General features: G+C 38.7%; 1 protein-coding gene across 6 annotated transcripts in view; it reads right to left on the bottom strand.

Moving 5' to 3' along the window:
- The window catches only part of SCAI (suppressor of cancer cell invasion), a 137,224-nt gene that overhangs the window by 78,377 nt on the left and 33,504 nt on the right, over positions 1–25,343 (bottom strand). Inside the window, exon 3 of one of the 6 annotated variants that reach the window (XM_027104882.1) lies at positions 13,583–13,680. The exons of 3 other annotated variants lie outside the window; for them this stretch is intronic. The gene's annotated coding sequence lies outside the window, so the exon portion shown is untranslated. Of the gene's footprint in view, positions 1–11,225; positions 11,275–13,582; positions 13,950–25,343 lie in introns of those variants that run through there. 2 more of the 6 variants (XM_027104884.1, XM_027104886.1) reach the window with 2 other exon arrangements.

Raw genomic sequence — 25,343 nt, 5'->3', positions numbered from 1 at the left:
CCAAAATCTTGGAAATAGAATGGAGAAAATACAAGAAATGTTTAACAAGACCTAGAAGAACTAAAGAGCAAACAACAATGATGAACAACACAATAAATGAAATTAAAAATTCTCTAGAAGGAATCAATAGCAGAATAACTGAGGCAGAAGAACAGATAAATGACCTGGAAGACAAAATAGTGGAAATAACTACTGCAGAGCAGAATAAAGAAAAAAGAATGAAAAGAATTGAGTACAGTCTCAGAGACCTCTGGGACAACATTAAACGCACCAACATTTGAATTATAGCGGTCCCAGAAGAAGAGAAAAAGAAAGGGTCTGAGAAAATATTTGAAGAGATTATAGTTGAAAACTTCCCTACTATGGGAAAGGAAATAGCCAATCAAGTCCAGGAAGTGCCGAGAGTCCCATACAGCATAAACCAAGGAGAAATACGCCAAGACACATATTAAGCAAACTATCAAAAATTAAATACAAAGAAAAAATATTAAAAGCATAAAGGGAAAAGCAACAAATAACATACAAGGGAATCCCCATAAGGTTAACAGCTGATCTTTCAGCAGAAACTCTGCAAGCCAGAAGGGAGTGGCAGGACATATTTAAAGAGATGAAAGGGAAAAACCTACAACCAACATTACACTACCCAGAAAGGATCTCATTTAGATTTGACGGAGAAATTAAAGCCTTTACAGGCAAGCAAAAGTGAAGAGAATTCAGCACCACCAAACCAGCTTTAAAACAAATGCTAAAGGAACTTCTCTAGGCAGGAAACACAGAGAAGGAAAAGACCTACAAAAACAAACCCAAAACAACTAAGAAAATGGTAATACGAACATACATATCAATAATTACCTTAAATGTAAATGGTTTAAAGCTCCAACCAAAATACACAGACTGGCTGAATAGATACAAAAACAAGCCCCATATATATGCTGTCTACAAGAGACCCACTTCAGACCTAGGGACACATACAGACTGAAAGTGAGGGGATGAAAAAAGATATTCCATGCAAATGGAAATCAAAAGAAAGCTGGAGTAGCAATTCTCGTATCAGACAAAATAGACTTTAAAATAAAGACTATTACAAGAGACAAAGAAGGACACTACATAATGATCAAGGGATCAATCCAAGAAGAAGATATAACAATTGTAAATATTTATGCACCCAACACAGGAGCACCTCAATACATAAGGCAAATACTAACAGCCATAAAAGGGGAAATCGACAGTAACACAATCATAGTAGGGGACTTTAACACCCCACTTTCACCAATGGACAGATCATGCAAAATGAAAATAAATAAGGAAACACAAGCTTTAAATGACATATCAAACAAGATGGACTTAATTGATACTTCTAAGACATTCCATCCAGAAACAACAGAAGACACTTTCTTCTCAAGTGCTCGTGGAACATTCTCCAGTATAGATCACTTCTTGGGCCACAAATCAAGCCTTGGTAAATTTAAGAAAATTGAAATTGTATCAAGTATCTTTTCTGATCACAACGTTATGAGACTAGATATCAATTACAGGAAAAAAGCTGTAAAAAAAGGGCTTCCCTGGTGGTGCAGTGGTTCAGAGTCCGCCTGCTGATGCAGGGGACATGGATTCGTGCCCCGGTCTGGGAATATCCCACATGCCGCGGAGCAGCTGGGCCCGTAAGCCATGACCGCTGAGCCTGCGCATCCCGAGCCTGTGCTCCGCAACGGGAGAGGCCACAACAGTGAGAGGCCCGCGTACCGCAAAAAAAAAAAAAAAAAAACAAAACAAAACTAAAAAATACAAACACATGGAGGCTAAACAATATGCTACTAAATAACCAAGAGATCACTGAAGAAATCAAAGAGGAAATCAGAAAATACCTAGAAACAAATGACAATGAAAACACGATGTCCCAAAACCTATGGGATGCAGCAATAGCAGTTCTAACAGGGAAGTTTATAGCAATACAATCCTACCTCAAGAAACAAGAAAAATCTCAAATAAATAACCTAACCTTAAACCTAAGCAATTAGAGAAAGAAGAAGAAAAAAACCCCAAACTTAGCAGAAGGAAAGAAATCATGAAGATAAGATCAGAAATAAATGAAAAAGAAATGAAAGAAACAATAGCAAAGATCAATAAAACTAAAAGCTGGTTCTCTGAGAAGATAAACAAAATTGATAAACCATTAGCCAGACTCATCAAGAAAAAAAGGGAGAAGACTCAAATCAACAGAATTAAAAATGAAAAAGGAGAAGTAACAACTGACACTGCAGAAATACAAAGGATCATGAGATATTACTACAAGCAACTACATGCCAATAAAATGGACAACCTGGAAAAAATGGACAAATTCTTAGAAAAGCACAACCTTCCAAGACTGAACCAGGAAGAAATAGAAAATATAAACAGACGAATCACAAGCACTGAAATTGAAACTGTGATTAAAAATCTTCCAACAAACCAAAGCCCAGGACCAGATGGATTCACAGGCGAATTCTATCAAACATTTAGAGAAGAGCTAACACCTATCCTTCTCAAACTCTTCCAAAATATAGCAGAGGCAGGAACAATCCCAAACTCATTCAACGAGGCCCCCATCACCCTGATACCAAGACCAGACAAAGATGTCACAGAAAAGAAAACTACAGGCCAATATCACTGATGAACACAGATGCAAAAATCCTCAACAAAATACTAGCAAACAGAATCCAACAGCATATTAAAAGGATCATACACCATGATCAAGTGGGGTTTATCCCAGGAATGCAAGGATTCTTCAATATATGCAAATCAATCAATGTGATACACCATATTAACAAACTGAAGGAAAAAAACCATATGATAATCTCAATAGAAGCAGAAAAAGCTTTTGACAAAATTCAACACCCATTTATGATAAAAACTCTCCAGAAAGTGGGCATAGAGGGAACCTACCTCAACATAATAATGGCCATATATGACAAACTGAAAGCCAACATCATTCTCATTGGTGAAAAACTGAAAACATTTCCTCTAAGATCAGGAACAAGACAAGGTTGCCCACACTCACCACTGTTATTCAACAAAGTTTTGGAAGTTTTAGCCACAGCAATCTAAGAAGAAAAAGGTATAAAAGGAATCCAAATCGGAAAAGAAGAATTAAAACTGTCACTGTTTGCAGATGACATGATACTATACATAGAGAATCCTAAAGATGCTACCAGAAAACTACTAGGGCTAATCAGTGAATGTGGTAAAGTAGCAGGATACAAAATTAATGCACAGACATCTCTTGCATTTCTATACACTAATGATGAAAAATCTGAAAGTGAAATTAAGGAAACACTCCCATTTACCATTGCAACAAAAAGAATAAAACACCTAGGAATAAACCTACCTAAAGAGACAAAAGACCTGTATGCAGAAAACTACAAGACACTGATGAAAGAAATTAAAGATGATACCAACAGATGGAGAGATATACCATGTTCCTGGATTTGAAGAATCAACATTGTGAAAATGACTATACTACCCAAAGCAATCTACAGATTCAATGCAATCCCTATCAAACTACCAATGGCATTTTTCACAAAAATGAACAAAAAATTTTTGTTTTGCTCATTAGAACAAACAAAAAATCACACAATTTGTATGGAAACACAAAAGAACCCGAATAGCCAAAGCAATCTAGAGAAAGAAAAACAGAACTGGAGGAATCAGGCTCCCTGACTTCAGACTACACTACAAAGCTATAGTAATCAAGACAGTATGGTACTGGCACAAAAACAGAAATATAGATTAATGGAACAGGACAGAAAGCCCAGAGATAAACCCACACACAAATGGTCACCTTATCTTTGATAAGGGAGGCAAGAATATACAATGGAGAAAAGACAGCCTCTTCAATAAGTGGTTCTGGGAAAACTGGACAGCAAACTGGACAGCTACATGTAAAAGAATGAAATTAGAACACTCCCTAACACCGTATACAAAAATAAACTCAAAATGGATTAAAGACCTAAATGTAAGGTCAGACACTATAAAACTCTTAGAGGAAAACATAGGCAGAACACTCTTTGACATAAATCACAGCAAGATCCTTTTTGACCCACCTCCTAGAGAAATGGAAATAAAAACAAAAATAAACAAATGGGACCTAATGAAACTTCAAAGCTTTTGCACATCAAAGGAAACCATAAACAAGGTGAAAAGACAACTCTCAGAATGGGAGAAAATATTTGCACATGAAGCAGCTGACAAAGGATTAATCTCCAAAATATACAAGCAGCTCATGCAGCTCAATATCAAAAAAACAAACAATCCAATCCAAAAATGGGCAGAAGATGTAAATAGACATTTCTCCAAAGAAGATATACAGATTGCCAGCAAACACATGAAAGGATGCTCAACCTCACTAATATTGGAGAAATGCAAATTAAAACTGCAATGAAGTATCACCTCACACTGGTCAGAATGGCCCTCATCAAAAAATCTACAAACAATAAATGCTGGAGAAGGTATGGAGAAAAGGGAACCCTCTTGCACTGTTGGTGGGAATGTAAATTGATACAGCCACTACAGAGAACAGTACGGAGGTTCCTTAAAAAACTAAAAATAGAACTACCATATGACCCAACAATCCCAATACTGGGCATATACCCTGAGAAAACCATAATTCAGAAAGAGTCGTGTACCACAACGTTCATTGTGGCACTATTTACAATAGCCAGAACATGGAAGCAATCTAACTGTCCACCAACAGATGAATGGATAAAGAAAATGTGGCACATATATAAAATGGAATATTACTCAGCCATAAAAAGAAACGAAATCGAGTTATTTGTAGTGAGGTGGATGGACCTAGAGTCTGTCATACAGAGTGAAGTAAGTCAGAAAGAGAAAAACAAATACTGTATGCTAACACATATATATGGAATCTAAAAGAAAAAAAAAAGGTTCTGACGAACTTAGGGGCAGGACAGGAATAAAGACGCAGACATAGAGAATGCACTTGAGGACAAGGGGAGGGGGAATGGTAAGCTGGGACAAAGTGAGAGAGTAGCACTGACATATATACACTACCAAAGGTAAAACAGATAGCTAGTGGGAAGCAGCCACATAGCACAGGGAGATCAGCTCGGTGCTTTGTGACCACCTAGAGGAGTGGGATAGGGAGTGTGGGAGGGAGACGCAAGAGGGAGGGGATATGGGGATATATGTATACATATAGCTGATTCACCGTGTTATACAGCAGAAACTAACACAACATTGTAAAGCAATTATACTCCAATAAAGATATTTCTAAAAATTTAAAAAAATAAAAAGGCAACTGTATTTCTATATCCTAAGATAAATAATTAGAAAGTGAAACTTTAAAGAAAATTAAAGCATTGACGTTAGCACCAAATAACACCAAATAACTAGGAATAAATATAATGCAGATGTGTAAGACCTCATCACAGAAGACTGTAAAACTCTGAGAGTTAAATTAAAGAAAAATTAATAGAAAATTAAGAATATGCCATTTTTTTTACTGGAAGCTTGAAAATTATAAACACATCAATTCTCCCTAAATTGGTCTATAGATTTAATGCAGTACTAATCAAAATCTTAATAAACTTATTCAGATTTGTGGTAATGGACAAGTTGATTCTATAATTTATATGGAAATGCCAAGAGCCAACAGCAGCTAAATTAATCTTGAAGAACAACAAGATGGGAAGACTTACTCCACTGGATATCAAAAATTTTATAAAGTTCCAGGATTGAAGACTGTGGTACTGGTGCAGGAAGAGAAAAGCAGACCAATATGACAGAACAGAGTTGAGAAATGATCCACAAGTAAACAGATACTCGATTTATAACAAAGGTAGCAGTGTAAAACAATGAGAAAAAATAGTTTATCAAAAAAATAAAAAACAGAAGTAAAGAAAGGAAGAGAGAAAGAGCTAGTGTGGGGTCAACTGGATATCTAAATTAAAAGAAAAAACATGAATCTTGAGACCTACTTATGTCATACATATGTCATACACAAAAATAAATTCTAGGTATATTGTGGATATAAATGTAAAAGGTAAAATAAAGTAGTACTTATATGATAATATAAGAAGCTATCTTTATGACCATGGGGTAAAAACTGATCTCTTAAACAGATCACTAAAAGTACTCATCATGAAGGAAAAATTGGACAATTTAAAAAACGAAGTATGTATTGTGTTGCTCAAAAGACACCATTAAGAAAGTGAAAAGACAAGCCACAGAGTAAAAGAAGATGTTTGCAATATATATATTTGACAAAGGACTTGTAACCAAAATAATAAATGAAGAACCCCTATAAATCAGTAAGAAAAAACAATCAATCCAATAAAAAAGGAGACAGTAGGCAAAAGGCTTGAATAGACACTTCACAAAGGGGATGGCCAAATGAAAGGGTGCTGACTTTCATTAGTCGTCAGAGAAATGCAAATTAAAGCCAAACGACACATCTACCAGAATGTCTCGAATAGTTTTTAAAAACCTGATAATCCCACATGTTGGAAGAATGTGCAGGACCATGAGCTACTAGAAAACTATCTAGCAGTATCTACTAATGTGTACTCAGCAACTAGGAAAATATACCAAGAGATATGCACCGTGTGTGCACCAAAAGACATTTACAAGTATGTTCACAGAAGTAAAATTTGTAACTGCCAAAATCTGGAAGCAATCAAGTATCTATCAATAATGAATTAGATAAATAAGTGGAATACTATATAGTATAATGAAAATGAACGCACTACAGCCACCTGCAACAACATGGATGGACCCAGCATAATGCTGAGTGAAAGGAAGCAGACCCAAAAGAACACATATCATATGACTCCAATACACTCCAATACAAAACAGATAAAATTAGACCTTGGTATTTGACAGACTGATCAAGATAGTGGTTACTTTTAGGGAGGAGGCATGAAATAAGAGGAATGCTAAAAATATTTTATTTTTTGACCTGGAGTTAACGTTGTGAAAATTCATTAAGCCATACATTTATTATGTATAAAGAAAGAAGGAAGAGGAAGGACAAACACCAGACTCAGGTGGTTTTTAAAAGTAAGTTTTACAGGGGCTTCCCTGGTGGCTCAGTGGTTAAGAATCTGCCTGCCAATGCAGGGGACATGGGTTCAAGCCCTGGTCCAGGCAGATCCCACATGCCACGGGGCATCTAAGCCCGTGCACCACAGCTACTGAGCCTGCGCTCTAGAGCCTGCAAGCCACAACTACTGAAGCCAGCGTGCCACAACTACTGAGCCCACATGCTGCAACTACTGAAGCCCACACACCTAGAGCTCGTGCTCCACAACAAGAGAAGCCACCACAATGAGAAGCCCACATACTGCAACGAAGAGTAGCCCCCACTCGCTGCAACTAGAGAAAGCCCGTGCGCAGCAGTGAAGACCCAACACAGCTAAAAATAAAATAAAATTTAAAACGTAAGTTTTACCAAACGCTTGAAAAACGTAACACTGAGTATACTTCCCTTCCAAGATTCATTTTAATAAAGCTAATATAATTTTGACACCAAGGGCAAAAGAAGAGCAATACAAAAAAGCAGAACAACAAGACAAAGTCCATATTATATAAACAGTTGTTACTGCCTCAAATGTTTGTAATATTAATTTTGACACCAAGGGCAAAAGAAGGGCAATACAAAAAAGCAGAATAACAAGACAAAGTTCATATTATATAAACAGTTGTTACTGCCTCAAATGTTTGTAATGTTAATAGATTATGGATAATTGAAATTTTAATATAAAGCAGCAAACAAAATTTCACTGGTTTACTACTAAATAAATGGTAAATTAAGACTTATGAATGAAATATATAGGTGTCTATGTCAATTATTTGGGGAAAATACATAATATGTGGTAATCTATAAACATTAGTTCTGTAGACATTTATGGGAAGCATATGTGCAAACATACCACATGGGTAACAATAAAAGATGATACAGGGCTTCCCTGGTGGCGCAGTGGTTGAGAGTCCGCCTGCCAATGCAGGGGACACGGGTTCGTGCCCCGGTCTGGGAAGATCCCACATGCCGTGGAGCAGCTAGGCCCATGAGCCATGGCCGCTGAGCCTGCGCGTCCAGAGCCTGCGCGTCCGGAGCCTGTGCTCCGCAACGGGAGAGGCCACAACAGTGAGAGGCCCGTGTACAGCAAAAAAAAAAAAAAAGATGATACAAAGAAAAGGACATATTTTGTTGTGGGTTATGTTGTTGTGGGTTAAATTGTGTTGTGGGTTAAATTGTGTCCCCCCGCAAAAAAAAAAAAAAAGATGTTGAACTCCTTACCCCTTGTACTGTCAATGTAAACTTATTTGGAAATAGGGTGTTTGCAGATATAATTAAGATTTAAGTTAACAAGAGGTCATATTGGAATAGAGTAAGCCCTTAATCCAATATGACTAGTATCCTTATAAGCTGAGGAAAAAAGACATAGAGACAGACACCCACAGAGAGGAGAATGCCATGTGAAGACACAGACACAGAGGGAAGAGCTAAATGAAGAAAGAGACAGAGATTGGAATTATGTAGCTACAAGCCAAGGAACCGCCAGAAGCTAGACAAGAGGCATGGAACAGATTCTCCCTCTGAGCTTCAAAAAAGGAACCAATTCTGCCAGTACCCTGACTTTGGACTTACGGCCTCCTGCAGTATGAGAGCACAAATTTCTCTTGTTGTAAACAACCCAGTTTGTGGTAATTTATTACAGCAGCCCTAGGACACCAATCCATATGTGATACAGTCCTAACACAGATTACAAAATAGGCACAGAAGCATAAGAGCACTGAATGCACACAACTGCTCAAAGACTTGTTCTGCTAAGTACAGAGCATCTGGCAAATTACTGACCTGCCTTGTTGACAATTTCTTTTTAAAGGAAGTCTTGACAAAAGCAACAAGAGAAACTGCTACTCTGGACTGAATTCTAAGTAAATGGTGAGCAATACAAAAGCATGCAAGAAATCTATGCAGAGTCACAACAGCAGCAGAAAGGACCTCAGAATAAGACAGAAGAAGCATTCCTGTTCCAAACACTTTCTAGTTTTGTGACTGTAAACAAACAAAAAACTTTAGCTAACACTGAGTTGCACATTTTTAATCCACAAAAACAAGCAATTTACACTTGTTCTGCTACCTTAGATAACTGCTGTGAAGACAGGTGTGAAAGAAGACTGAAAACACTATATAATGTATAATACCACCATCATTATTATTCTGCAGTTTAGTGATGTTTCAAAAAGATAGGGAACGACCCTGTGATTAGACCGAAAAGGGAAACAGGTCGAGAAAAGAATGGAAGTACATAGGAAATGAAACCAAAGTATAATAAAAAGATTTATTCTGACAAAGTAGAGAAGATATTTATAGAAATCACATGGTAGGAAAGAGACATTTTCTTATGCATTCAGATTTTTTAAGACAGGTAAAAGAGATGGAATGGCTATATAATTAAGCATCAGCATTAGAGAGTCTCACACATATGTTTTCTCAGCTATAAAAATGGAATATTAATAATAGCTTCCTCATAAAGCTGTTGGACAATAAAATGAACTAATGGATATAAAATTGCCCTGTAAATTATAGTGTACTTTAAAATTATTAGTTGTAAAATTGTTATAAATGCACTCAAAACAGAGCATAAATTGAAAAGTAGCAAGTACAAAACAATGTTGAATGTGTGTGTGCATATGTGGGGGTTGATTATGACGGTTTTGCTATATTCAATGAAAAAGGAACAAGAAGCTACTGCTTCAGATGGCATTCCTATAATAGGAACCAAATAGAGTGCAAAGCATCTTCACGTATCAAAGAGAGCAGAAAAATATCCTAAATTATATACAAATTATTTTCTGAAAACAATTTGTCTGACTTACTCCAACATGCAATTGCAGTTAAGTTTCAAGCTATAACAACAATTCTTTGAGAAATGCATAAGTACCAAACTGCTCATGGTTCAATACAGAAAGAGACTGAATGAACTGAGGGCAAAGAGAGGTTAAGAAAAAAAAGCCAAAAGAGCGAAGGCATGGAGCAGAGGTGATACACAGACATATAGCCAGAAGGCCATTTGTAAGATATTGTCCATGAGACTATACATATATCATTTTGCCTACCGAATGTGGAGAAACAGAAGTGTTTACCTAATACATCCGCATATGCAAATTCCAGTACTTATTCAACTGAGACATAGCACACAGCCTAAAAGAAAGGAAAGGAAGCCTGTCACTCAGTCAGCCATCTAAACAGAACAACTATCAGGACTTCCCTGGTGGTGCAGTGGTTAGAAGTCCACCTGCCAATGCAGGACACGGGTTCGATCCCTGGTCTGGAAGGATCCCACATGCCGTGGAGCAACTAAGCCCATGTACCATGACTGCTGAGCCTGCGCTCTAGAGACGACAAGCCACGACTGCTGAGACCTCGTGCCACAGCTACTGAGGCCCGCGTGCCTGGAGCTCATGCTCCACAACGGGAGAAGCCACTGCAATGAGAAGCCTGCGCACCGCAATGAACAGCAGCCCCCGCTCGCCGCAACTAGCCCACGCACAGCAATGAAGACCCAACGCAGCCAAAAATAAATAAATTAAATAAATAAATTTTTAAAAATAAAATGAAAAGAACAACTATCAACAAGATACATGCAAAGGCTATTTATGAAGCTAATGGGGCAGGAAACACAAAACTATGTAAAATGAAAGAAAGTAACAAATATTTATACCCTGGAGAATGATGTGAGGAAACATGACTTGAAGCAGCCGGGGGCTAATAAATCATAAAAACTGTTTTGGGTGGAAAACCTACAGAGGCAGCAGTCAAATACTATGTAGATCAATTTAAAGGGCCATTTACGCACAACACAAAAACTCTGAGAGGGAACAAGACGTTCAGGCAAGAGTCTCAATCAGCTACCACGACACTACTCCTATTCAGTAGGTAAAGAAGCGCAGGCCACACAGACTTTTCCTTCTTTTTTTTTTTTATAATTAATTTTTATTGGAGTATAGTTGCTTTACAATGCAGACTTTTCCTTCTTAATCACATACAAAGACAGCAGAAGCAGCAGCCAAAGGTCACGTAGACAATACGCTAAACAGGTACTATGGGGACTTCCCTGGTGGTCGAGTGGGTAAGACTGTGCTCCCAATGCAGGGGGCCCAGGTTTAATCCCTGGTCAGGAAACTAGATCCCGCATGCCGCAATTAAGAAACCCGCATACCACAACTAAGAGTCCACAGGCCGCAACAAAGAAGGCTGCATGCCACAACTAAGAGTCCGCATGCTGCAATGAAGAAGTCTGCATGCCACAACTAAAGATCCCTCATGCTGCAACGAAGATCCCGCGTGCCGCAACGAAGACCTGGTGTAGCCTAAATAAATAAATAAATAATAAATTAGCAAAAAAGAAAAACAGGTACCATGCAAATCATTTGAGGCCACCCAAAACCAACTCTCAGCATACTCTGAGAGAAGGCTGTTAGTCATCCAAATGTTAGTTAGGTCATACCTGATTTGTATTAAGAAGAATTAAAGGGGCTTCCCTGGTGGCACAGTGGCTAAGAATCTGCCTGCCAATGTGGGGGACACAGGTTCAAGCCCTGTTCTGGGAAGATCCCACATGCTGTGTGTGAAGCAACTAAGCCTGTGCACCACAACTGCTGAGCCTGTGCTGTAGAGTCTGCACACCACAACTACTGAAGCCCAAGTGCCACAACTACTGAAGCCCATGTGCCGCAACTACTGAGCCTGTGTGCTGCAACTACTGAAGCCCGTGTGCCTAGAGCCCATGCTCCGCAACAAGAGAAGCCACCACAATGAGAAGCCCACGCACCACAATGAAGAGTAGCCCCTGCTCGCCACAACTAGAGAAAGCCCGTGTGCAGCAACCAAGACCCAATGCAGCCAAAAATTAATTAATTAAAAAAAAGAACTAGTGACTTCGCTGGTGGCGCAGTGGTTAAGAGTCCTCCTGCCAATGCAGGGGACACAGGTTCGAGCTCTAGTCCGGGAAGATGCCACATGCTGTGGAGCAACTAAGCCCATGCGCCACAACTACTGAGCCCGTGTGCCACAACTACTGAAGCCCATGCTCCTAGAGCCTGTGTTCCACAACAAAAGAAGCCACTGCAATGAGAAGCCCACGCAATGCAACAAAGTGTAGCCCCCCACTCACTGCAACTAGAGAAAGCCTGTGTACAACAACGAAGACCCAATGCAGCCAATAAATAAATAATTTTTTTAAAAAACTAAAAAAAAAAGATAGTTGTGATTTATACTGTAACAATTTTGCTTTCCTAAACTGCATTTTTTATCTGCAATAAGCTGGAAGCAGAAGTAAGAAAATAATAAACTTTTCAACAAAAGAGAAAGTTATTGTTTCTTTTAGCAATAACTGATTGGAGACATCTATATCTATATATGATATATATGTTACAACTTTATTGAGATATGATTCATATACCAGGCAATTTACCTATTTAAGAGTACAAGTCAGTGGTTTTTAATATATTCCTAAGTTTTGCAACCATCACCACATCCAACTTTAGAAATTTTCATCACCCCCCAAAGAAACCCCAGATTCATTAGCAGCCATATCCCCATTTTGCCCCCAAATCTTCTCCCTCCAACCCTGGGCAACTACTAGTCTACTTTTGGTCTCTATGCATTTAACTTCTGGATATTTCATGTAAATGGAATCATACAATATGTGACCTTTTCTGACTGGCTTCTTCACTTAGCATAATATTTTCAAGGGTCATCCACATTGTAGCATATATCAGTACTTCATTCTTTTTATGGCTGAATAATATTCCATTATATAGGTATACCATATTTTGTTAATCCAATCATCAGCTGATGGACATTTGTACTGATTTCACTTTTTACCTATTATGAATAATGCCACCATGAAAATTTGTATACAAGTTTTTGTGTGGCCATGTTTTCATTTCCTTTGGGTATACACCAACCAGTAAAATTGCTGGGTCATACAGTAACTCTGTGCTTAACCTTCTGAGGAACTACCAGACTATTCTCCAAAATGGGTGCACCATTTTATAATTGCAGCATGCATGAGGGATCCTACTTCTCCATATCCTTGCCAACACTGTCTTTTTCATTCTAGCCATTCCACTGGGTGTGAAGTAGTATCTCACCGTGGTTTTGATTTGCATTTCCCTGATGGCTAGTAATGTTGAGTATCCTTCCATGTGCTTATTGGTCCTTTATATATCTTCTTTGAAGAAATGACTACTCAGATCCTTTGCCTATTTTAGGGGTTATTTGTTTTTGCTATTATTGAGTTGTAAGAGTTCATTTATTTATTCTAGATATAAGTACCTTACCAGAGACTTCCCTGGTGGTCAAGTGATTAAGACTCCATGCTCCCAATGCAGGGGGCTGGGGCTCGATCCCTGGTCAGGGAACCAGATCCCACATGCCACAACTAAGAGCCTGCATGCCACAACGAAGACCACACATGCAGCACCAAACATCCCACATGTTGCAACTTAAGACCTGGTACAGTCAAATAAATAAACAAATATTTTAAAATAAATAAATAAATAAGTACCTTACCAGCTACATGATTTGCAAATATATTCTCCCTTTTTCTGGTTTGTCTCATCACTTTCTTAGGTTGATTATATTTCTATTTTTTCTTTTGTCGCTTTAACCTTTATTTTTATCAAAATAATAGATACAGAATTAGCAATTCAACAGTACCCAAAAACACTTAAATAAAAAGCAGCAGCCCACTGGCTCACCCTTCCTCCACCAGCTCCATACCACCAGCAACAACAACTTTCAACTCTTCTGGCTGATTCACCTGGTAGTTTCCCTACATAAGCCTACATAAGAAGCATTTCTTGCAATTGCTTGATTCATCCATTTTTGACATTACAGATTTTCTAAAATAACAAATAAGGAATTAGTTCTCTTATACTTCTAGAACCCCTCCCAATATTGTTATATCATTATTTGGGGTTAAATCAGTGAATCTTTAAATTATATACCTTCCAGTTAAATCAATAATTAATGTTTAAATAATGAACGCTTTTATAACTTCATTATATGGCATCAAATAGGGTATTAAGAGAGAGGGAAGATCAGCATATAATTGAGAAAGATCCTCAGACATCTTTAACTGATAGGAGGCTGCACTTCTTTTAAATCCTATCTGTCATTTCTTTTTTTTTTTTTTTTTTTGCGGTACGCGGGCCTCTCACTGTTATGGCCTCTCCCGTTGCGGAGCACAGGCTCCGGACGCGCAGGCTCAGCGACCATGGCTCACGGGCCCAGCCGCTCCGCGGCATGTGGGATCTTCCCGGACCAGGGGCACGAACCCGTGTGCCCTGCATAGGCAGGCGGACTCTCAACCACTGCGCCACCAGGGAAGCCCCAACACACAGTTTTCACGCAAGATTCAATCACAAAAGCAGGAATCAGATTCCTTCCCTTTGTGAAGGGAATAAGTGCACACCACTTATTAACAAAGCACACGAATTACTCCTTAAATTATAATGATAAACAAAATGACATGCAAATTATAAAAGGTTCCTTGATTGCCTACATACTACCAGAAAACAGCTTAAAATATGGGATTACTTGTCTAGAGGAAAGTTACCAAGTAAATAAATCACCCCTCAACAACCCGGACTTGTGGTCACTTGCAGCTGAAGGAAGAGAAGGGCAGGAGGCAGGAGAAATCCAACTACCAGCAGCCAGAAACTATGCCAGGCACTTTATATACCTATTTCATCTTCACACCTCTCTAAGGCAGGCACTGTTACCAGCATTTAGAGGTGAAAAAAGAGGCTCAAATAAGTTATTTATCCAAAGTTACACAATTGGAAAAGTACTCCGAAGTCATGCTCAAAGGACCCTCACAGTCAGCACCCTTGTATGAGAATGCAAAGATTACAAAATCGCGTTGCCTGATCTCATTATCCCAGTGCTTCAAATCCTGTGGGCCCTGTCTACCTTTCCCTTAAAACATAGCTTAGAGCATTTTTAAGGCTTTTCCCCCCAGTAACTAGAAATCAAATCACTCTTTGAAAAACCCAAAAGAATCACTACAACAAATATTTTTAAAGGGACTTTGGTTATCAGATCATCCCGTTAAGGAATGAGTCCAACTACTAGATATTTGACTTTGGGCACGTTATTGAACTTTTCTAAGCTTTGAGATTTCCTCAACTCCAAAATGGGGATTATAATATTTACCCTTCATATAGCTATTATGATGATTCAATTAGACAATATTCGTAACACTATAGTCCAGAAAGTGCTATAGTCAGGAATATTAAAACTGGTATACGAGTCTATCAATCACAGTACAAACAGTCCAGCGGTCATTCACTTGACAAACACTGACTGAGAGCCCCCTATATGCAAGGTATTGTTTAGGTGCTGGAGTACAACAGTGAACAAAACAGGCAGAATCCCTGCTTTCACAGAATGTACTTTGTAGTGGAAAGAAAAAAAAAAGATAAAATAAATATAATGTTCCAAGTACTAAGAAGTACTATGAAGAAAACACAGCAGAGAGTGTGATTGGGGGTAATATTTTAGTCAGAGTAGGTGAGGCGACCTCTGAGAAGGTAACACTGGAGGGGTGATCTCAATGAAGTGACAGAGCGAGCCAAGTAAGGATCAGGGAGGCTCAGGTTCCAGGTGGAGGGAACAAGTACAAGGTGCTGAGGCAGGTATGTACTTGGTAGACTGACGAACAGCAAGAGGTTCTGTCTATAAGTACAACACTGAAAAAAACCCAGCTCCTCATAAACAAATATAAACAGGATTCATGGCTGCTGCTTTTTGAGCACTACATAAAAGAGGCAGACGCATAGCACAGGGAGACCAGCTCGGTGCTTTGTGACCACCTAGAGGGGTGGGAGGGAGGGAGATGCAAGAGGGAAGAGATATGGGGATATATGTGTATGTATAACTGATTCACTTTGTTATAAAGCAGAAACTAACACACCATTGTAAAGCAATTATACTCCAATAAAGATGTTAAATAAATAAATAAATAAAAATAAAAGAGGCAGAGCAAGAGACTAAAATCCAGACACTCATTTCCCAAGCCCAGCAACCTGGTGGGGGCTGAACCTGCCCGTAGCAGGTATGCATTTTTCTGAATGACCCATCTAGCCAGAGAGACTGCCTTGGTCTAATTTGCACATAGGTTCCAGGTAAGCCCCTGCAGCTCCTATAGGGCTTCCTTTTCAGTAGAATTTATTGGATCTACAATCATCAAAGTGGTGTAAATATGCCTGTCAACTGAGAAATGGAAATAAACTATGTTGAACTAGATTCTATAATGACATTCATTAACAAAGAGTTATAATGTGAGATAATAACAATTTTCATTGTTCTTCTTGATTTTGATAAAATGTTTTAATCTAGTAAGTTAAAATATGGCTGTGATTTATGTATGACTGATTCACTTTGTTATAAAGCAGAAACTAACACACCATTGTAAAGCAATTATACCCCAATAAAGATGTTAAAAAAAAAAAAAAAAAATATATGGCTGTGTGATATACAGTGAATCTGGACTCTGAAAACCAAAGTACAAGTCTCAATTGGGCCATTTTCCCCAAAGTCATTCAGCTGACAGTTTAACCTAACTTCGGTTTCCTCATTTGTAAAGTGAGGAAATTCTATTCAAATGTAATCATTTTCTTATTAAGACATCAAGTAAAAAAGCAAATGCAATTATAAATATTATAATAAAAGGAGACAATGGTTTTATCAAGGAAAAAGACCTTGTGTATATCAATTGACGTTAAACTAAAAATCAAATAAATAACACCAGGCTTCCACATTTAAAAAAATAAAATTCTTTGCTGCTGAGGAGTTCCATCTGTTCCTGCTGCTTATAACCCACCTAGAGGGTCAAACTGTGCCATGATGATGATGATGTCATAAAAACAGAGCAACACCGCTGACTGAGGACCTCTCACAAGAGGACCAAGCGTCAAATTGATCAGAGTCCTCTCATCTGGGCTGATCAAATCTTAATCTTCTGCAGCCCTCTACTCTTGGCAAACTTCAGGTCTGTCCTTAGCACAAGGAGGCAGCTATTTTTTAGCCAATTAGAAGTCATTAAACTGACTTAAGTGTCTCCACCTTCTCAAAATGTTCCTGGATCAACCCTGTCAGAAACTGTTTTTCTCTCAACTCTAAATTACTCTCATTTAGCTCAGCTGCCATATATCAGTCATTCATGTACATTCACCATCCTCTTACTAGATTGTAAGTTACTTGAAAGTGGTAGCTGTCTGAAATCTCCTTCCTCAAAGTACCTTGTACAAGGGCTCTGAATACTGTTCCCAGACAACTCCAGAAGATGAACTGATCAAAGGTAGTGAAAAAGTCTGTGTGTACCCGCCACATGACAGGCCCTGTTCTGGTGCTGGAGAATTTTTTTTTTTAATATTTATTTATTTGCTGCACCAGGTCTTAGTTGTGGCATGCAGGCTCTAGTTCCCTGACCAGGGATGGAACCCGGGCCCCCTGCACTGGGAGCGCAGAGTCTTAACCACTGGACCACCAGGGAAGTCCCTGTGTGTGTATGTGTGTGTGAATTTAAGATACCAAAGATGACCAGAAGTAAAGAAAAGTGACTGTGGCAGGGACTTGAGAATCTGCAAACTCTGGAGATGTACATCACCTGAGCATGTAGGGATGCCAAATAACTGGCATCTAGAAAATGAAAAAAGGTAAATGTTCACCCTTCTGAGAAAGAAGTCTATAATACATTGGCATAGTGGTGCATGAAGAGCCTATAAGTGTCTTGTGAAGACAAGGAAATCCCTCAAAATCCCAAAGCCTTCACCAGACTTCCGATCTAAAAATATGCAGATTGGGACTTGCTTGGTGGCGCAGTGGTTAAGAATCCGCCTGCCAATGCAGGGGACACGAGTTCAAGCCCTGGTCTGGGAAGATCCCACATGCCGCGAAGCAACTGAGCCTGTGCTCCACAACTACTTAGCCTGTGCTCTAGAGCCTGCGAGCCACAACTACTGAGCCCGTGTGCCACAACTACTGAAGCCCGTGCACCTAGAGCCCGTGCTGAGCAACAAAGAGAAGCCACTGCAATGAGAAGCCCGTGCACAGCAATGAAGAGTAGCCCCCACTCGCTGCATCTAGAGAAAGCCCGTGCGCAGCAACGAAGACCCAAAGCAGCCAAAAATAAATGAACAAAAAATGAATAAAAGGGCTCCCCTGGTGGCACAGTGGTTGAGAGTCTGCCTGCTGATGCAGGGGACACGGGTTCGTGTCCCAGTCCAGGAAGATCCCACATGCCGCGGAGCGGCTGGGCCCATGAGCCATGGCCCGTGAGCCATGGCCGCTGAGCCTGCGTGTCCGGAGCCTGTGCTCCACAACGGGAGAGGCCACGGCAGTGCGAGGCCCGCGTACCGCACCGCCCCCCGCCAAAAAAAGAACAAAAATAAATAAAAATTAAAAATATGCAGATTAATTATCAGGAGACTGACTTCTGATATCAGCATGTGTTCTACAAAGATATATTTGGGACCGGCACAGAGGCGACGTAGCAGAGTGGTTAAGAACACTGGCGCCAAACTGCCTGCGCTCAAATCGTGGCTCTGCTACTAACTACTCAAATAGAGCTGTGTGATACTCGCCAAGTTATTTCACCTCTTCGTGCCCCAACTTCCCCATATGTAAAATGTGGATGAAATAGGATCTGCCTCTTCGGGATGTCATGAAGATTAAATGAGAATGTATGTAAAGTGTTCAGAAGAGAGCCAGGCACACATTAAATGTCATTATCGTAGGATTACCATTTAATTTACCATCTAAACTGGGACAATTTGGTGAATAAAAAGAGACATTATTAATAATGACATCAAGACACTGCAAAAACCTAGACTGTATCAGGCAAACCAGACATATGGTCACGCTATGAGTCAGCGTTCAAAGAAACCTAGTGAGTGTGACCAGAGAATTCCCTGCTTCACCTCTTTACATGCAGGCCACCCACAGATGCAAATACCAAAGGTTAACAAGTGAATTATATTCATCTGCATGCACCTGTGTTGGCACTAAATGAGGATACTTAGTTTTTCCTGTAAATGGCTTCAATCGTACTATACCACTCAATATCAGCACAATCCCTCAAGATCAATGACAAGCATCCAACAAATACTGAGGACATGGTAACGGTAACAAGCAGAAAGGTCACCTGGCTTGTTAGGTAAGGTTAAGTTGTAAGGTAAGACTTGCTCCTAGCCCTCAAGAAGCTAACCACCAGTTAAATGATTCCTGCAGGTAGTTTCCTCCAATCATTTCCCAGAGGCCACCACTATAGCAAATACACCAAAGCAGGAAGGAATCTCAGAGAAATACTGAAAAAGATGAAAAGGCGACTTGAAAAATGAACACAGTAGAAAAGAGAAATAGAGTACTTCATTATTTTACATGGCACTGCCAAATAGTTTAAGACATTCTTCAAAGAAAAAACAAAATTTGCAAAAAGCATTTGTGACAGATAGCTTTTGTTTTGCCCTACGCAGCATCCACTCGCCTTTCTTTGCAGAATTAATGCTCTTCTGTTACATGCAATCTCATTAGAAACAAAAAATTCAACTTGGAAGAAAACATAATTCAAGAGAGGGAAAAAGAAGGAGAAGGAGAGAAAATGAATCAGGGAAATTGTGTGTGATAATGGCTCAAAAAGAGTTCTCATGTTTTAGAGACAGGTACTGAAACATTTACAGATGAAATGATGTGACGTCTGGAATCTGCTTCAGAATACTCAGGGTCAGGGGAGGGTGGTGGATTTGGATGAAATGAGACTGGCTATGAATTCATGATTGTTGAAGCTAAGTGGTAAGTACATTGGGGGATAATTATTCTACTTGATTTTCTCTAAGTTTAAAATTTTTCATAGGAAAAATATTTAGTTCATATACAGTATGGTCTTAACTTTATAAAAGCATTTCTCTATTCTTCTGTATATATGCATGGAAAGATATCGGGGATAATGTTCATCTAGTGTGAATGATTTCTGCGTGGTGAGATCTGGGATAACTTCATTACTTTCATCCTTGAATTTTCTACATTGTGTGAACCTCAAAACAGTAATTGTGCATTATGTCCCCAAACATAATCGAGTGATATGTCTTAAATCAAAAGCCTAAAATCAAATATGACAACAAATATGTTAACATTGGTTAAATTTGGTGTGAATATGAATAATTATTTTCTATTTGTATTTTCTGTATTATTATTATTTTTAAATATTTATTTATTTATTTTAACTGCTAGGGGTCTTAGTTGCAGTGTGCGGGATCTTTAGTTTTGGCATGCGGGATCTAGTTCCCTGAATAGGGATCAAACCCGGGCCCCCTGCATTGGGAGCATAGAGTCTTAACCACTGGTCCAGCAGGGAAGTCCCTTCTGTATTATTTTTAATTAAAACATTAATCAAGTACTTGTGAAGATTCTCTAACATAGGTTTCTCAACCTTGCCACTACTAACATTTGGGGCCAAATAATTCTTTGTTGTGTGTGGCTGTCTTGTGCACTATAGAGTGTTTAGCTGCATCCCTGGCTTCTACCCACTGGATACAAGTAGCACCACTAGCACCCTACTTGTTGTGACAATTAAAAACACCTGCAGGGACTTCCCTGGTGGTCCAGTGGCTAAGGCTCCGTGCTCCCAATGCAGGGTGCCCAGGTTCGATTCCTGGTCAGGGAACTAGATCCCACATGCTGCAATTAAGAGTTTGTATGCCACACGAAGATTGAAGATCCCGTGTGCCACAACTAAGACCTGGGACAGCCAAATAATTAAATAAATAAATGTAAAAAATAAAAAATAAAATAAAATAAGAATAAAAACACCTGCAGATATTACCAAATGTGCCCTGGGAGGTAAAATCACCCCTAGCTAAGAACCACTGCTCTAACATAACATATATCTTATCCAAAGCATTCTCAATTCTGCAAAACACAAATTCCCCAATCCTTAGGTATATCCTGCACATCTAAAAATAATTTTCAACATTATATCACTTTCTCTCTCAGTTACAACTCTACTTGTAGTTCAGACTACCTCAAGTAGATAAACCAATTTTGCTGCTACATGTTTAATGATTCCATAAAAATTATACTATTTATGACACTTACTTAGTTCCAAAGCCTGAAACTAAAAACCTTAGGCTATAATATAGTACTATAACCTTCAAAAATATGGGGAAAAAGCATTAAAAGGTTACATAATCCAATCTTCTTAAAATGTACCACTCAACCTTTGGTCAAACTAAACAGTCCCCAAACTAGTCCCAAAGCAGAGTAACTCACACAAAGATGAACGATCAAAGAATAACACAACTATCATCTAGCCTCTTACTACTCAAATGAGATCTGCAGACCAGAAACATCAGCATCACAGCAGAGCTCATCAGAAATGTAGAATCTCAGACTCCATCTCGGACCTACTCAATCAGAATCTGCATTTTAACAAGCTCTCCTGGTGATGTCCAGGCACATTAAGTTTGAGAAGCAATGATCTAGCTTTATACAAACTTGCTCGAAGCCGAAGTTTAGAGGGCTATATTCTTGTAATATAGAGAACAAGTTTCTTATACTTAAGGAGATGAAAGAAAAACTGTATAATTACAAAAAAGCCACAGGGTCAAAGAAAAATTAATGTAATCCACCTCTACCACCCCCCCAAAAAAAACTATCTCTAATCTTATGAAATCAATCTCAAGGGTGACACAAATGCCTTATTTTAAAATCAAGCTGAGAAATCCAAATAGTCATCTATAATGGATCCCTCCCATTAAGAAAGAAGAATTTAATTAACTCTCCCTGTAAAGAGTAAAACTAGTCTGAATAGCATAAAGCTATGTTTCCTAAACCTGGCTGATTATCCAGGAAATTTTTTTAATATTTATTTATTTATTTATTTGGCTGCACTGGGTCTTAGTTGCGGCACGCGGGATCTTCATTGCGGCATGCATGATCTTTAGTTGTGGCATGCAGGCTCAAGTTCCCTGACCAGGGATCAAACCCAGGGCCCCTGCATTGGGAGCACGGAGTCTTAACCAGTGGACCACCAGGGAAGTCCCTGGTTTTTGTTTTTTTTTTAATAAAGATTTCTGAGACCTACTTCCAGATATTATGATTCAAGAGTGCTGGGATTCTTTTTTTTTAACTATTTGAGTCATTTCTGATGATTAGTTCCATTCAAAAATCACTGTTTTAAGAGGATTAAAAAAAAAGATACTGTTTTCTTTCTCATTACATTTTTTAATAATGGATATGCATTTGGCCTATTTCAAATAACCAGTATACAATAAAAGACTTAAAAAAAGGGACTAATGAGTCCTGGAGAAAAAAGTTTAGATGAAAGTGAGATTATGTGGTGTCAATTAACCTACACCTAGAAAAAGGCTGGTCAGTCTAGTTAGCAATCGTGTAGTGCCCTGGAAGAAAGGAATCATTTCTGAGTGTCTAGACTTGAACTCACTTCTAAAATGACTAAAACTTGCAACCCCCTTTAGTACCACCACACTGTACATAGAGAAGCTTAGAAAATTTTTCTTAATGAATTAAGGATGCTATGAAATATCTGCTAGATTAGTTACACTGCCCTGTGCAAGATAAGATTGTATCAAGGCCTCTAGATAGGTCTGGAGTCTAAGAAAGAAAAAGAAGGAAGAGAAATAGGAAAAGAGGAGGGAGAGGAAGAGAAAGATAAAAAGGAGAAAGAAGATGATGAAAAAGAATTTTTCCCCAAAAAAGAATTTCAGTAGCAACCTAGTGGGCTATTTCATGAATCTGTCCATTTCTTATCCGTTCTACTGTCACTATCCTAATCTAAGTCAACATCATTTATACTGGAGTCTCACAACTGGTTCTCCCCACTTCTACTACTAAACCCCTTACTTCATTCTTGATGTAGGAGCCAGAGTAATCTTTTTAAAGCTCCTTGAGATAGAGCCAGTGACTCAAGAAATGGTAAGTTCAGGGACTTCTCTGGTGGTCCAGTGGGTAACACTTCGTGCTCCCAGTGCAGGAGGGCGGGGTTAGATCCCTGGTCAGGGAACTAGAGCCCGCGTGCCACAACTCAGACCTGGTGCAGCCAAAATAAATAAATAAATACATAATAAATAAATAAATAAATATATATATATATATATATATATTTTTAAGTTTGTTCCCTTTAAAAAAAAAGAAATGGTAAGTTCAGAAGCCATTCCTGCAATAGATGCAATAGCAGGGCTCAGAAGGGGCAACAACAGTGTCTGTCTTAGTGCATTTGGGCTGCTATTAAAAATGATCACAGACTGGATGGCTTATAAACAATAGAAATTTATTTCTCACAGCTCTGGAGGCTTGAAGTCTGAGACCAGGTCGCTAGCATGGGTGGGTGAGGACTCTCTTCCAGGGTGCACACTTCTCGTGATATCATCACACAGTGCAAAGAGGCTGAGGAATCTCTCTGTTGCCTCCTTTATAAGGCACTAACCCATGAGGTTCCACTCTCATGATTTAAGCACCTCCCAAAGGCCCCATCTACTCTGGGGGTTAGGATTTGAACGTACGTATTTTAGGGGAACACACTCATACCGTTAACAGTATCCTTAACCACACATCTCTAACCAAGGTCTTCAGGTGGTATGACTTTGGCAGTAATTCCAGGCCTTCTGATTCCCTTGTTCCTGCCTGTTTTTTGAACCAGATTCTCCAGTCTTTCCATCAGTGCTATGAGGTACTTGACAATCTTCCAATAAATTCCTTTGCTGTTTAAGTTGGCTGGAATTAGGACCTGTAATTCTCAACCAAGACCCTTTCCTGGAACAATGCCATGCCTTTTTCCTTTTTTTTTTAAATGACCTGTCACTAAGTTTAGCCTTCCAAAAATGGGTAGAATTAAAAATTTTATTTTCTTTATTCTAATAACTTTCAATACATCAATACTTAAATATGTAAATATATTTAGATACATATAAAATTCAAATTAAAAATCAGGATGTTCTTCCTTAGAGTCTTGTGATTTAAGGAGGCAGGAAGAAGAGAAAGAATTGTATGAACTGTATGTGTATTGTTAGTCTCTCTAACTCCTATGTGAAATTTGGTGCTTCCAAGGAATATCCTTTACTTATTGGTAAAAAATATGCTGGATATTTCAGAAGGATATGTGGCTTAAAATATATCTGCATTTCAAAGAAGAGATTACAGATGCTTCATGAACCTTCAAGAATTAATTAACAGTCAACAAGCAATAGAAATTTCAATATTTCAATACCAACATTTAAGAATATAAACATATTCAGAACATAACTGAAAATATAACAATAAAAATGATCTCTTACTGGATGTTAAACCTGGATTAAAAGAGACTTACTAAAGCAGCGTAACATTTATTTACTGCGAAATGATTATACTAGTGTACAAAATCAAACATAAGCCTTCAAGAGATAAACTCTTTTGAATGACAGGATTGTTTTTAAACTCATTTGGCACTGTTCAATGTTATACACCAGAAAAAATTTGGCGGGCCAATAACCCATAACATTATAATTGACAAAGATGAGGCATGGCAGTGAGATACAGTCATACTGCTTGTAAATTAAGAAACGGAGGGGGCTTCCCTGGTGGCGCAGTGGTTGAGAGTCCACCTGCCGATGCAGGGGACGCAGGTTTGTGCCCCAGTCCGGGAGGATCCCTCATGCCGCGGAGCGGCTGGGCCCGTGAGCCATGGCTGCTGAGCCTGCACGTCCGGAGCCTGTGCTCCGCAACGGGAGAGGCCACAACAGTGAGAGGCCCGCGTACCGAAAAAAAAAAAAAAAAAAAAAAAAGAAATGGAAAGGGTGGGGGGAGAAGTGGATTGGGAGTTTGGGATTAGCAGATGCAAACCATTATATATATGTATAACTGAATCAATCGTTGTTCACCAGAAACTAACAAAACATTGTAAATCAACTTTACTTCAATTAAAAAAAATTTTTTTTTAAAAGAAATGGAGGAGGTAGATGTGGGAGAGAACTTCTTTGGTGGTGTTTTTCCTATTTGTTACTGCAAAGGAAACCTCCAATCTAGTTATTAAACTTTCAGTCTGTCTGAGGTAATAGCTATTATGCCAAAAGCAATTACAGAGACTAGAAGTGGAGATCTGAGGTTTTGTTGTTGTTTTAGCTGAAGTAAGATAATTCCTGGGTTTGTGTGCATGTGTTCTTATCCCTTAATCAGTAAGTACATTTACAATTTCAAAACTCTCATTCCTTTTTGCCATTTCTTCTCTATTGGAAAATCATAGATTAAGAAAAACCATTACCCTAGATAAATGTCT

The sequence above is a fragment of the Aethalodelphis obliquidens genome, unplaced genomic scaffold, assembly GCF_003676395.1.
Source record: "Aethalodelphis obliquidens isolate GAN/ISIS:26980383/991018 unplaced genomic scaffold, ASM367639v1 scaffold7, whole genome shotgun sequence".
Classification (NCBI taxonomy): Eukaryota; Metazoa; Chordata; class Mammalia; order Artiodactyla; family Delphinidae; genus Aethalodelphis; species Aethalodelphis obliquidens.
The sequence above is the reverse complement of the archived record's forward strand: the minus strand, read 5'-3'. Positions and strand labels throughout refer to the sequence as shown.